A 14515-nucleotide genomic window follows, 5' to 3' on the forward strand; every position below is an offset into this window, starting at 1 on the left:
AAAAGATTTGGGTTTTTTTAACTTTTATTGTAATCAAACTGGGGCCAAGGGCGTCAGAGTCCCACATTTTGAATTTTTTTCTCACTTGTGACGTCATGTTGCCGCTAAAAAAAAGTTTGGTTTTTGGATCTTTTTGGTTTTTGGAACTTCAGATGTGGAGTACTCAAATTGCAATAGTTTACCCAAGTTCAAATTACCAACAGAAACATGCAGTTCTCCATTTTGTTTCCAGGAACAAAGCACGCCACACAGTTTCCCTGTCCTAGGGGTTACTATAACCCTGAACCAATGACTCAAAGTGTGGACAGTTGCTTACCCTGCCCTCCAGGTCACTTCTGTGAGAAAGAAAACCTAACTGCCATATCAGGAAAATGTAAAGCAGGTGAGTCCTTCATTCAGCTGACCCTAGCAGCAGTCTTGATAGGTTCGGCATCCAGGTCAGAAAATCATGGGTTAAAATGCTACTCAAAAATGTGATCAGATTCTTCTCACCTGATATTTGAGTGGAGTATTGAGCACAAGTTGATTTCAGGAGATGCTGCTCTTCAGATGGAGATGTATTTACTGATTTAAATAAATATGTATATTACTATTGGAAGAAACACAGGTAATTAACCTGGCCAACATTCCTTTGGCATATTCTGGAGTGCTTAAGGATTAGGTCGGTCCAGATTTTGGGATTTTCCAGATTTTTAATTTTTAAAAAATTTATAACAGGCCATTTCAGCACAGGATTTTGTGCGGCCCAATTTACACCCAATTTATAAACACCCCCCAGTACGTTTTGAATGATGGGAGGAAACCAGAGCCTTTGGGAAAAACCCACACAGACACAGGGAGAACGTATAAACTCCTTACAGACAACGCGGGACTCAAACCAAGTCCCAATCGCTGGCACTGTGAAGGTGTTGCATTAACTGATATTTCAAACATAACCCCCCCTCCCCTCGGGCAGTAAAATTCAAATTTAAGGAAAATAAACAGGTACATTTTGAGAGTTTATTGATTAAACATTTTTTATATAAAATACAAAGTACAATAAAAACAAACAAATGTTTTTCTTACATTTCTGCAACTTCCACATGGTTGCGTACGCATGCGTGTGCACACAGTTTTTGAGAAGTCCAGATTCTCGGGTAATCCAGATTTCGGGCGTGAGTTTTCGAGAAGTCCAGATTCTCAGGGTCCAGATTTCTGGCATCCGGATTTTCAGACTTTACTGTAGTGAGAAGAAAATCAAAAGCTGCAGATGCTGGAATTTTGAAAGGGCAAAGAATTGCTGGGGACACAGTCTCCACCTTCCACATCTTCAGTCTTATCCCCCATCACCTTTGGGCACCTCCCCATCTAATTTCCCCCTTCATATGTGTAATTTCACCTTTTTTTAAATCTTGATAAAGGGTCCAGACCTAATATATTGACTGATCATTTCTCTCCTGGATGTTGTATGGCATGCTGAGTTCCTCCAGCAATTCTTTGTCTGCTCACAATAGTGGCTGTCTGAACAGAAAATACATTGGTTTTAAAGCACTTCTCAGCATGCTATGAAGTCCAAGATGAAAATTGTGACTTACACCTACAGATCTGCAACTTCACATCTTTGGTGTTTCAAATTTGACAAGAAATTATAGGATTTCTTAATGTGACTCTTCCAGTTTGAAGTTCCTCAAACCAGTATATGTATCCCAGTAATTTCCTCACTTCTAAATCAAGCTAAATAAGCGTATACAGAGCCGTTGTCATACCCACACTCCTGTTCGGCTCCGAATCATGGGTCATCTACCGGCACCACCTACGGCTCCTAGAACGCTTCCACCAGCGTTGTCTCCGCTCCATCCTCAACATCCATTGGAGCGCTTACACCCCTAACGTCGAAGTACTCGAGATGGCAGAGGTCGACAGCATCGAGTCCACGCTGCTGAAGATCCAGCTGCGCTGGATGGGTCACGTCTCCAGAATGGAGGACCATCGCCTTCCCAAGATCCTGTTATATGGCGAGCTCTCCACTGGCCACCGTGACAGAGGTGCACCAAAGAAAAGGTACAAGGACTGCCTAAAGAAATCTCTTGGTGCCTGCCACATTGACCACCGCCAGTGGGCTGATAACGCCTCAAACCGTGCATCTTGGCGCCTCACAGTTTGGCGGGCAGCAACCTCCTTTGAAGAAGACCGCAGAGCCCACCTCACTGACAAAAGGCAAAGGAGGAAAAACCCAACACCCAACCCCAACCAACCAATTTTCCCTTGCAACCGCTGCAATCATGTCTGCCTGTCCCGCATCGGACTTGTCAGCCACAAACGAGCCTGCAGCTGACGTGGACTTTTTACCCCCTCCATAAATCTTCGTCCGCGAAGCCAAGCCAAAGAAAAAAAAAGAAATCAAGCTGTTTTGTTGATTTGTAATTTGAATAAAAAAAATTAAGGCAGGCATAGCTGGGGCACATATGGGTTTTTTAAGGTAGTCATATTTGTAATGTTTTGTTTAAAAACACATTTTGAAATCTTGTCTCATTGGCAGTAAATTGCATCTAATCCATTGTCAAACAACACAAGTGTATCCAGATATGTCAGTTGATGCTTTGTCAACACAAGCATTGACTTTAATTGAAGGGTTTAATACCACATGGAAATCTGAAAGCATTGCCCAGCTGATTAAAATGGAGAATGCTGAGGTTCAGAATCAAATCTGTGGGCTTTACAGGATAACATGTGAAATGTGGTTTCTGAGTCAAGACCACAAATATATAAAGGGAAATGTGGTGAATATTTTTAACCATATAATGATATAACTGTTTACAGAGTGGAAACTGGCCTTGTCGGCCCTTCGAGTCTGCACCTGTTCACTAGAATAACTCCACTAGCTCAACCCTCCAGCTCTCCGACCATAACCCTCCAACCCCCTCACCTCCATGTACACATCCAACCTTCTCTTAAATGACAGAAGGGACCCTGCTGCAACTATCTCATTCAGAAGATCATTCCATTCTGCCACCACTCGCTGAGTGAAAAAGCAACCTCTAATATTTCTCCTAAAGTTTTGCCCCCTTACCCTTAACTCATGCCCTCTTGTTCCAACCTCCCCTGCCCTCAGGGGAAAGAGTCTGTTTATGTCTAGTCTATCTATACCTTTCATAATTTTAAATCCCTCTATTGAGTCCCCTCTCAGTCGTCTACATTCTAATGAATAAAATCCCACTCTTCTTAATCTCTCCCTGTAATCCAGATGCTGTAAGCCAGGCAACATCCTTGTAAACTTTCTCTGCACCCTCTCCACCTTATCTATATCCTTTCTATAACTTGGAGACCAGAACTGAGCACAGTACTCCAAACCAGGCCTCACCAATGCCTTAAACAGCCGCAGCATCTCCTGTACTCTGTACTATGATTTATGAAGGCCAGCATACCATATGCCTTCTTAACCACCCTGTCTACATGGGAATCCACCTTTAGTGAACTCTGTACCATAACCCCCAGGTCCCTCTGCTCCCCTGCATACCTCAATGCCCTCCCCTTAACTGTATATGTCCTATTCTGGTTATTTTTACTGAACTTCAACACCTCACACTTGTCTACATTGAATCCCATCTGCCATCTTTCAGACCACTCTCCCAAACAAACCAAATCCTTCAGTAATCCAAGAAAATATACCTCACTATCTACCACTTTCTCTATTTTCGTATCATACACATATTTGCTTACCCAGTTAACCACACCCTCCTCTAAATCATTAATATAAATGATAAACAACAAGAGACCCAGCAGTGATCCCTGAGGCACCCCACTTGTCACAGGCTTCCAACCTGACAGACAGTTGTCCATCATGACTCTCTGCTGTCTATCTCCCAGCCACCTCTGAACCCATGTCACAATCTCTCTACTAATTCCTAGTGACTGAACCTTCCTTATTAACCTTCCATGCGTAACCTTATCAAAAGCCTTACTAAAATCCAAATAGATCACATCCACCGCTTTATCTTCATCCACCTTTCTTGTCACTTCCTCAAAAAACTCAACAAGGTTCACCAAACATGACTTTCCTTTTACAAACCCATGCTTGGTGCCCCTAATCAATCTCTGCCTCTCCAGATATGCATATATACTATCTCGAAGAATACCCTCCATAACCTTCCCCACCACCGAAGTCAAACTTACTGGTCGATAATTACGTGGCCTACACGTAATGCCTTTTTTAAACAACAGAACTAAATTTGCAACCCCCCAATCCTGTGGTATCACCCCTTCCTCCAGTGATCTTTGAAAAATCACTGTCACTGACCTCCCTTAAAGTCCTGGGAAAAATTCCATCAGGTCCAGGAGATTTATCCACCTTAATTGATACTAGAAGCTCCAAACCTCTCGCTTTACTAATCCCTATCCTCTCCATAACTAAGCCCTTTGCCTCTCTTATCTCATATAGCCCAATGTCCCTTTCCCTCGTGAATATGGATGAGAAAAAATTGTTCAATATTTCTCCCATCTCATATGGTTCCTTACATAGTTCATCCAGTGGACCTATTCTATCCTTTTACTGTTCACATATCACTAAAAACCCTTAGGATTCACCTTCGCCTTATTAGCTATGGACACCTCATACCTTTTTGCCTTTATAATTTCTCTCTTAAGGTTCTTCCTGCAATCTAAGTAACGACCATACATCTCCTCAATTCCTTGTTTTTTATATTTGGTATAGGCCTCCCTCTTGTCCCGAACCAACTTCTTAATTTCACCAGAAAACCACGGCTACCTTGAACCTTTAGTCTTCCCTTTTGGCCTGACTGGAACATAAAGATCCTGTACTCTCAAAATCTCACCCCAAAATGCCCCCCAAATTTCCTCTACATCCTTTCTGACAAAAAGATCAGCCCACACAACTCTCTGCAAATCCCTTCTCATTTTCCAAATCTGGCCTTACCCCCACTCGATGATCTTCAACCTTGGACCCGACCTATACCTTTCCATCATTAAGCTAAAGCTAATGGACCCATGATCACTGGATCTGAAGTTCTCTCCAACATATACCTCTGTCACCTGCCCTATTTCTTTCCCAAACAACACATCTAACACCACTCCCCCTCTAGTTGGCATCTCAACATATTGCTGCAAAAAGCAATCCTGTTGAAAAAAATATAATTTCTTGACATTACAAGCTGCAGGATGGTTTTCAGCTAATTTTTAATATTCTTAGGACATGTTTGTTATTAAAATAACTCCTTTGGTAAACCTTTCTGCTGGCCAAAAATGCTCTTGGGGCCTATACATAAATAACACTGAACAATGAACATTTTGGTTCCCGAACACCTTTGGATGTATTTTATGCCACTGATCACAAAATTCACCTTTATTTTTTTTCTACATAACCTATTTTTGTGATTTCCTGTCATATTTTAAGTCTACTGTTATATTGTCCATGAAGCAAGCTGTTTTGTTCAGTCCAAGCATGCCTGTGCAAATGCTATGTAAATGTTGTCTTAGGCCTGGGCATGCTTCGTCAGGATAGATTCAGACAGGCTATAAAAGCAGCTCACATATACATATGTTGTGCATTATGTTGATTATAGATTAAACACATGGCAAATCAAAGCAGAATGATTAATTTGTGCAAAAAGGAGAGATCTTAACACCAATGCCTATGGGAAGAAGCTGTTTCTCAGCCTGGTGGTGTTGGCTCTGATACTCCTGTATCTCTTTCTCAAAGGAAATAGTTGAAAGATGCTGTGCACAGGGTAGTAGGGGTCCTTAATAATTTTGCACTCCTCTTCAGACAATAATCCCAGTAGATCATGTCGATTGGTGAGGGGTGGGGGGAAGAGAGAGAGACCCAGTGATCCTCTCTGCCAAACTTGTGGTCCTGGGGATTGACTTCCAATCCAATTCTCAACAGCAAGTGTACTGCACTGTGATGTACCTGGGCAGAACGCTCTCATTAGAGCCTCTGTCAAAGGTTGACATGATTTACCGATATACTAGACTACCATCCAGCTTCATACCATTAATTTGGTTTGTCTAAAAACACCCAGTTTCTTAAAGAAATGGCAAGCTAGCCAGTCTTATGTACATTACTTGTGTAAATGAGGAAAATACCAAAAATAACATTCCTTCAATACACATCTTCTCAAAGGACAATTTTTTGAGAAAAATTCGTTTAGATCCTCAGTACATTTCTCTTTTTACAAAATTGAACTTTTAGGCCATTCAGACATTGCTTTTCAAAATGAAGAAATAATCAAAGAAACAAAGAATGTGTAGTTTGAGACCTCACAACAATGTCCTAACAAAGCCTCTTCTGCCACATCAAGTGAGAAAGAAATTTAAAGAATTAAAGAAATTCACACCAGAGGGTGAAGCAATTTGTTTCAAATGTCTGTGCCTCAAATCAAAGCAGAATGATTAATTTGTGCAAAAAGGAGAGATCTTACCACCAATGCAATACCAGAGAAGTGATGCAATTTATCTTTTCATGTAATACAGGTTGATGATGTATTTTGTTCTGTTATATTTCATTTGCTTTAGGCTGGTTTTGTGTATCAGCTGCTTGGACAGCCCAGCCATTTGATTTAGACAACTACACAACTGCAAACTGCCTCTGCCCAGCAACAGCTACCGGGGGGAAATGTCAGCCAGGATTTTACTGTCCTGAAGGAGGTGTGGAGCCAATACCTTGCCCACCAGGTGCATACTGCAATGAATCAGGTTAGTTTAACATCTCTTCTGCTTTCAACACTTTATCCCACATTGGGCATACATTTGCTGTCAGTTGTCATTGTCCAGCAGTTAGTGGTCCAGAACCTTTCAGACGAATAGACAAGACCTGTAAACAATGGGCTTGAGCCAAACAGTACTGCAAAAACCTAGTCTGAGCAAATAAAAAGATGATGCAGGTGACTGATTAAAAAATGTTGAGGTCAACAGCTGGAGGAGCCTGTTAACAAAATATATGTTATGAACAAGGGGGCTTTTATTATTGGGTTAAGAACTGAATTAAAGTGCAGCAGAGATTATATTCTGATCAGTGTCTTCTGTAAATTATATACAATGAATATCTTGAAGCAGCTATTAAGTGAATTATTCTAATAAAGTATTGTTCATTTGCACATGAACTCAAAGCAAAATAGGCTGCCTGAATTGTGCAACAAATATTGTTATTTCTGTAAAACATCATGTAATAATACATAAAATGTAATATACTTGAAACTTTGTCTGCTGTAAGGCAAACGAAGAGTTGCTGTGAGCATTGCCTGGTGCCCCTAATAATAAAAAAAACAAAAGAGCCTCCCTTTCCTGGATTCACCTCTTGTGCTCTTAAGATTCTTGTTCAAACCATTCGCAGTCCAAACCTCTGAAAAGATCAGGTAGCCTTCAGTGCCCAAGGCTCTCTGGGAGCCCTTCTTGTGCTCAACGCCCTCTCTAATCCCGGATCCGATACCTGATTCCCATGAGCCAGTCTTCAGCAGCCCACAGCCTGTGTGGGTTTTTTGACCACAAGTCGCCTGCAGCTTATGTGAGTCCTTCAACCAAAGTTGCCAACAACCCACAGCCTGTGTGTCCATCTTAAAATATGGTATTTACAAGGATCACTTCAAAGACACCATTTTATACCCCGTGTTAAATCTTGTCTTGTAAACAATATTGAATCATTAATTTTCTCTTTTATAAACCAGCTTTTTATTTACATTGCTGACAAATGACCATTATTGCAGACCTCATTAATTCTTTAAATTATGCTTTTAATTGGTTTTATTTTTATTTCTGTTAGAGGTAGCAGTGTATGTTTCTATCCAGGCCAAGAAGCAAGTAATTTGTATTTTACAGTTTTATTAGAGGGATATTGAAATTTGAGTTGGTAATTGGGGAGGAAACCTAATTTTAGAAGTTAGATTTTCTTTGGTATGCCAAGCCACTCACATTTTAATTGCTTTCATGTCACCCTGTGCTCAAACAATAATGTGTTCTCATAGCTCGATAACTAATAGTATTGTCTGGTTCATATCGTCGGCTATTGGCTACAGTGTCAAGGAACCACCTTGTAGGTATTAATGCAAAAACTAAAGGCCTTTGTGACAAATGAAAACCAAGGATTAAATTGAAGAGTCCCATTCAAACAATTAAAGATGTGACACTCCTTTATCATATGACGCCACTCATCTGGACATAGTCTAAAGACCGGTACTTAGATGTGAGTTGCAACAGTTCAGGGAATTTAAGAGTAGAACATGAGACATCTGCAAGGGGGTTGCAGCCAGAAATCTAATTGATAGTTTGGAGTTGGTGGGTGGGAGTGGGAGGATTAACTAACAATTAACGACATTCAGAACATAATACTTTGAGTGGGCACCCAGCAATTTGTCTTTAAGGTTGATAGAGCCTGGAAGTATTAACCATTCATCAATTTGAGATTTAAGTGTTTGTTTTGACAAAAACTTGAAAATCTTTAGATCAGCTAGTGATTGGACCAATCTACTAAGCCATCTAGGAATATTGTTAAAATGCCTGTGTGATACATACTTTGTAACAAGCTATTTTGATTGCTTTTAATTAAATAGTTTTGGCTGACATAACATGAGTGAAAATGTTACCAGTAATTGCTGGAAAACATGAGCATTTTCCCTTGGCTTTTCGCCACATAGTGCTCAGAAATTTTGAAAAATCTGTAAACCTGTTGGCACATTTTTGCCAATTTCCAACTATGATCTAATTTTGTGGAATCTAGAGATGGAGTGAGAACTTTTGCCAATTACCCAGCACCTAACTTGACTAAACCTGTCCACTGAATAGCACGGAATTCCATTCTTTACAATGGAAATAAGAGTTATAAAGGACATGAAGCTGATTATGTTCATTGGAGACACACAGGAGAATGCAGATGCTGGAACATGAAACTAAACACAATTTTATGAAGCAACATAATGTTTTTGAATTGAATGAGTGGAATATGTGTTTAAGTATTTTGAAGCATTTTTAGTTTCAATTTACATTCTCAATAATTTTAATTGATTTTTTATTTATTTTTAAAACTTCATGTGATTGTCATCTGCAGCATGTCTTAACCATTTGTTAAAGTTCCAGCTGCCTTCAGAGCAAGAACATTCTACAGTTATTTCACACCATCCCATCCCCTCTGCCCCCATGCCCCCTTAATCTAACGGTGCTTTATCAATTGTTATATCTATCAAGGCTTTTCTTTTTGCCAAAAATACCTCGTATTCGTTCAAAACTGCTTCTAACAGCAAGAGCAAGTTTATAATGGTGAATAAACATTAGATTTCAGGAAGGAGAGGCCAAGGGATTATGCACTGTGCTTTGCTAGCAGGTTATGATGTTCAAGTTCCTGTGTCCTTGTATCAGAGGGGACCTCTCCTGACCTAGCATATTGAGACAACCACAAAGAAGGCAAACCAATACCTCTACTTTCTAGAGACATTCAGCATGTTGTCAATTAGCTCTAGTGCAGGTGTACTGTGGAGAAACACTATCTCGTCTTTACCTTGTGTAATGGAGGATTAAAACCATGTACCCAGATGCTTTTTGCTTATGTGGAACTGACGACAATGGGTCCACACGCAGGTCGCCTTACTTTCAGAACTAGCAGATGTAATTAAACTCAGCCATGGGGACTTATCTGAAGATACACTTTGAAATGGAATTCCACTGTGAGGCCCAGGGAAAGCAGTTGTCAAATGCAACACTCTGAAATTGACGAATTGGTCACAACCTGTCTTGCTCGAGAAGTTTTAATAAGTCTTTGTATCTATGAGATAAACCAGGAAATCATAACATCCTGGTTCCATAATAATGAATCTTCTAAATTGTAGAATATAATGTTCAATTTTGATTTTGACTGACAAATATTAGAAGGAGTAGGTGCATGATTAATTGTTTTTGGGGTATATAAGCCTGTGGTCCTGCTGCTGAAGTTTAGACTCTCCGAGGGGTGGGAACACCCCTTGTCAAGAAGGAAGAACAGCCAGAGTCCGAGCAACGTCCCGGTCGGGGGAGGTGGAGAAGCTGCTACCAGCGCCCTGACAACCTACTACAAGTGTGCAGTCGTTGCCTCGCTTTGGCAGTTGGGACCAGTCCAAACGTTGATAAGTATAGTTGGGAAGGGCTTGCATATTGTAGTGTGAAATCAGCTTTTGAATTAGTAATAAACATTTGTATAAACTGAACTGCTCTCAGTGTGTGTGTCTATTTTCTTTCGGTAGCTCAAACACTGTGACCAATCTAAAATGAACAAAATGAGAGGTATAAGTTTACCCAAGACACCTTGCAAGCATGGTATGAACAATAAATAAAGGTGACTTGACTTGAAAGTATACTGATTGGTTGCATCACACTTTTGTTTGGAAACCCGAGTTCACAGTGACATATAAGAAACCTGCATGAAGTGGAAAACTAGGCCATATAGACACTGACCTCCCATCCATTGCAGACATCTTTGTGAGGTAGTGCCTCAAGAAGACAGCCAACATCATAAAGGGCCTCCATCACCCTGGTCACAACCTTCTCTCAATGCGATCTTCAGGAAGGAGGTGCAGAAGCCTGAAGTCCAGCACCTTTAAGTTCAAGAACAATTTTATTTTCTCCAACAGCTATCAGGTCTTGAACCTTTCTGAACTATCCTAGCAATAAACTACTTCAAAATCACAAAAAAATCTGTCTGCATTATTGAAGCATCACTTTTTTGCATTAATTGCAAATGTGAATATTTATCTTGTACATTTATTTCTTTAATAAAACAAGGATGGTGTTGCCGGAGCTTCTGTAATGGCAGTGGTGCTGCTGGTGTGCACTCTTTAAAAGTCCTGTTAAAGGAGCCAATTATATTTTTGTTCAAACCTCAGAAATCTGAGCCAAAGATGATGGTTTCTTTGTGGGGCTGTATACCACCAGGGGGTTGCAAACTCCAGGGAGCAATGGACCGGTGCAAGGCACCCGAAATGGAGAGAATATCCCCATTAAGAAGGAGAAGCATGGGAGACGATCTTGCAAGGAAGGTGATCATGGCAGCAGACCAGCAAGGACCCACACAGGCTGCAAACTGCTGGAGACTAGCCCTTGGGGACGAGGGTTTGTGAGAGTGCTGAAGGCAAGAAGGGCTCCCAAAGGGCCATGAGCACTGAAGGCTCCCTGATTGTGTCAGAGGTTTTATTGAAGTTAAGTTTGGACTGGGTGCTTTGTCTGCCAGTGGATTGAACAGGAATCTCTGCAACTGCAGAGACTGGAGGTGAATCCACTGACACTCAGTGTCTCTCCTTTGCTTCCCTTTCTCATTGTTGGGAGGCCGGGCAATGCTCATGTTTGCCTTATGACACATATATTACATTTTTTGTATTGATGCATATCAATAAAACAAACCTTGAACCTTATTTTGCTTTGGTGCATTGTTGTAATTTAATTTATACTATTGGTATAGGTGTCTTTTTAACATCCATGGAGCTGCAGTAAGTAAGAATTATGGTGCACCTGTACATTCTCCTTGTAAGTGACAAACTCTCATTTCATATAAATATAGAAAATGGAAGGAAATTCAGCCCTTTTAGCCTGCTCTACTACTCAATTTCAGTACCGTATTCCAGCTTTCATCCCATACCTCAATCCCTTTAGCCAATATGGCCGCATCCAACTTCTGCTTTGAATATATCAGAAGAATCATATCTCTTGTATCATATCAAAGATTGTTCATACTTACCAGGCATCTGAGTGAAGGCAGCATATTTTGATCCAAAACATTACCCCATTATTTTGATTGCTGTTTTGTATTTCACCATAATTTGTAGATTATGTTTCTTTTTTTGCAGGCTTGTCTGAGCCAAGTGGGAAATGTAGCCCTGGATACTATTGTGTTGGAGGAGCAATCCGACCACAGAATACAGATGGCATCACTGGTAATATATGTCCCCGTGGGTTTTACTGTGGTAAGTACAGTAAAAAAAATTTTTTTTTTCTTTGGCTTGGCTTCGCGGACGAAGATTTATGGAGGGGTATGTCCACGTCTCCTGCAGGCTCGTTGGTGACTGACAAGTCCAATGCGGGACAGGCAGGCACGGTTCCAGCAGTTGCAAGGGAAAATTGGTTGGTTGGGGTTGGGTGTTGGGTTTTTCCTCCTTTGTCTTTTGTCAATAAATACATCCATCATATTAGCTGTCCCATAAAATGTGGCCAATGTAACCCTTGGCTTCTGTACCTCCACCTGGCATGGAGAAAGAAGACAGGACCACCTTGTGGGTTAAAATATTGGGTCATTAGTCGCCAACCACCAAGATTTCTAGAGACTAATTATACATGCCCAATGGTCCCCAATTGATCTTTGTGTTTTCAGCATAAAGAAGCAAAACATAATGACTCTGGTTTCAGTCCGTCAGTCAGAAGCTCATCCTCTGAGTGATTGGGGTACAGGTCCTTTTTTCCTCCTGGATATGAATGAGCAAATGTGTGATAGGAGAAAGGATTTACAGAGTATTATGTCACCAAACTTCACAAAGTACTTCCTCGAAGTTCAGTTTTCCTACTAACCATTTTGTAACATGTATTCCATCACACTGGATTTAAAAAAAAAATTTAAAGACATGCAAACATACAGCACAGTAATAGGCCCTTTTGGCCCACGAACCCCTTCTGCCCAATAACAGGAAATTGACCTACAATCCCAGGATATTTTGAAGGGCAGGAGGAAACTCAAGCAGACAAGGGGAGAATGTATAAACTCCCTGCAGACAGATCTGGATTTGAGCCTGGGTCGTTGGTGCGGTAAATGCATTGTGCTAACCATTACACTAAACCAACCAATGTGAGCAACTGTCTTCTATTTTGTTTCTACATAAATTTGAAGGATTAAGCTTTTCAATAAAAGTAACTGCAATCCCCTTCTTACTTGGCTATCTATTAAAATTGTTCAAAAACTTCTTTGCCGTGTCAATTAGTGCTTGGATGCAAAGACCTTCAATAGTTTGACAACATCTCTAAAGTACCTTCCACAATCTGCCGATCTTCCTGAATATTAGGGGATCAAGAAAGTACTGAATTTCTCCACCCCCACCACTAATAAAATAAAATTGGTGACCAAGCAATTCCTTTGTAATTAGTAATATTTTACTCCACTTCTATTGTTTTATGAACGTATTCAGGGTCAGGCCCTGACTGGAGCAGGAAGCATGATGAGGATGTAATTTTGTTAATTTAGACATACAGCATGGTTGTGGAGATACAACCACTACACTGGCTGAACTCCTACTGGCCTACTGGAGGGAGAAATCACTGTTCCTGCAGGTAGGCAACCTGGGAGGCTGGCCCCACCGGCTGTCGATCACTGCCCGTATAAAGACTTGAGCTGGCCCCTTTAGGGGCAATTAAACATGGGGAGCCAGCAAGATACTGAGATTGGTGCATATATTTAAGCTAATTAAAGCCTGTTGTACAGTCTGTGGACTTTGCATCAGAATTATTCACACAGCAGAGCTCATGATTTAATTAGCTTAAAATTAAAAGACCATGGAGCTGTTCCTCACCATTGAGAGGCTGGATATCGACCCTCAACATCCAGACGCTCCAGCATACTTCAAGATCTGTAAGCATGCAATTGACGTGATCATCCACACACAAATTGAGATCATCAACACTAACCAGAAAAAACTCATGGTACTATGCACCAAGCTGGGCCCTTGCATTTTCCAGGCTATCCGAGACTGGACAGATTTCGAACCAGCGATGGTCATCCTGGAAGGCAGGAACCGGCCCCCGACAAACATACTCTAAGCCTGGTACCTGCCTAGCATTAGGGTACAGCAGCCAGGTGAGACAGCAGATGCTTACCTGGGGGGCACTACGAGAACTAGCATGCCTGTGCATGATCGATGCTGGGGAGGTGGAGCGACTCATCCAAAATGCCTGCGTGCAAGGCCTGCGGTCGAGAGCGACTCGACAGAGACCATTGGAGGAGAATAGTGCCTCCCTTTCCAAGATCATGGAGGTGGCTCACTCCCTAGAAGCTGCAGCTCACCATGTAGAGATCTTCAATACTCACCTCCTCCAACCTCTGGCCTGATCAACACTGTTGACAGCAGTCACTGAGGGGGCCCATATGGAAGAGATGATTGCCACTGGCAGCACCGTCTGCCACCATAAGTATTGTGGGTCCTGGAGTGGGTTAGACAGGCACTCCCGAAAGAACTGCCCAGCGTGGAGTAATGCGGCCCTCCACGACCAACCAGGAGCCCCTTCCAACTTTCTAATTGTGAGTGCTGTGCAGCACCATTACTCCACCTGCCACTTCCTCCCACACTGATGACATCACTTCCGGCCCAGCTGTCCAACAACACCGCCAGCATGTGCGCAACATGGGCACCGCCATCTTTCATTGTCTAACTTCTGTCCACACCAACAACTCCACTTCCGATGTCACTTCTGGCTGTGTCACCCGACCATGCCAATGTCATGGGCCAACCGGCACCCAACCATCCCAACTCGCCTGACTTGCCGACCAGATGACCTGATCAAGAAGCAGGCATGCGAAACAATGCAC

At 41.6% G+C, this 14515-nt stretch overlaps 1 long non-coding RNA gene across 1 annotated transcript; it reads right to left on the reverse strand.

The window, feature by feature from the left end:
• Nucleotides 1–1049: 1049 nt before the first annotated feature.
• LOC138741825 (uncharacterized) lies at nucleotides 1050–14263 on the reverse strand. The gene is made up of 3 exons (XR_011343796.1): nucleotides 14018–14263; nucleotides 10411–10550; nucleotides 1050–1219 (listed from the first exon to the last, which is right to left on the reverse strand). It is a non-coding gene; the product is annotated as an uncharacterized lncRNA (long non-coding RNA).
• Between the last annotated feature and the right edge of the window lie 252 nt (nucleotides 14264–14515).

The sequence above is a fragment of the Narcine bancroftii genome, chromosome 8 (genome assembly GCF_036971445.1).
Source record: "Narcine bancroftii isolate sNarBan1 chromosome 8, sNarBan1.hap1, whole genome shotgun sequence".
NCBI lineage: Eukaryota > Metazoa > Chordata > Chondrichthyes > Torpediniformes > Narcinidae > Narcine > Narcine bancroftii.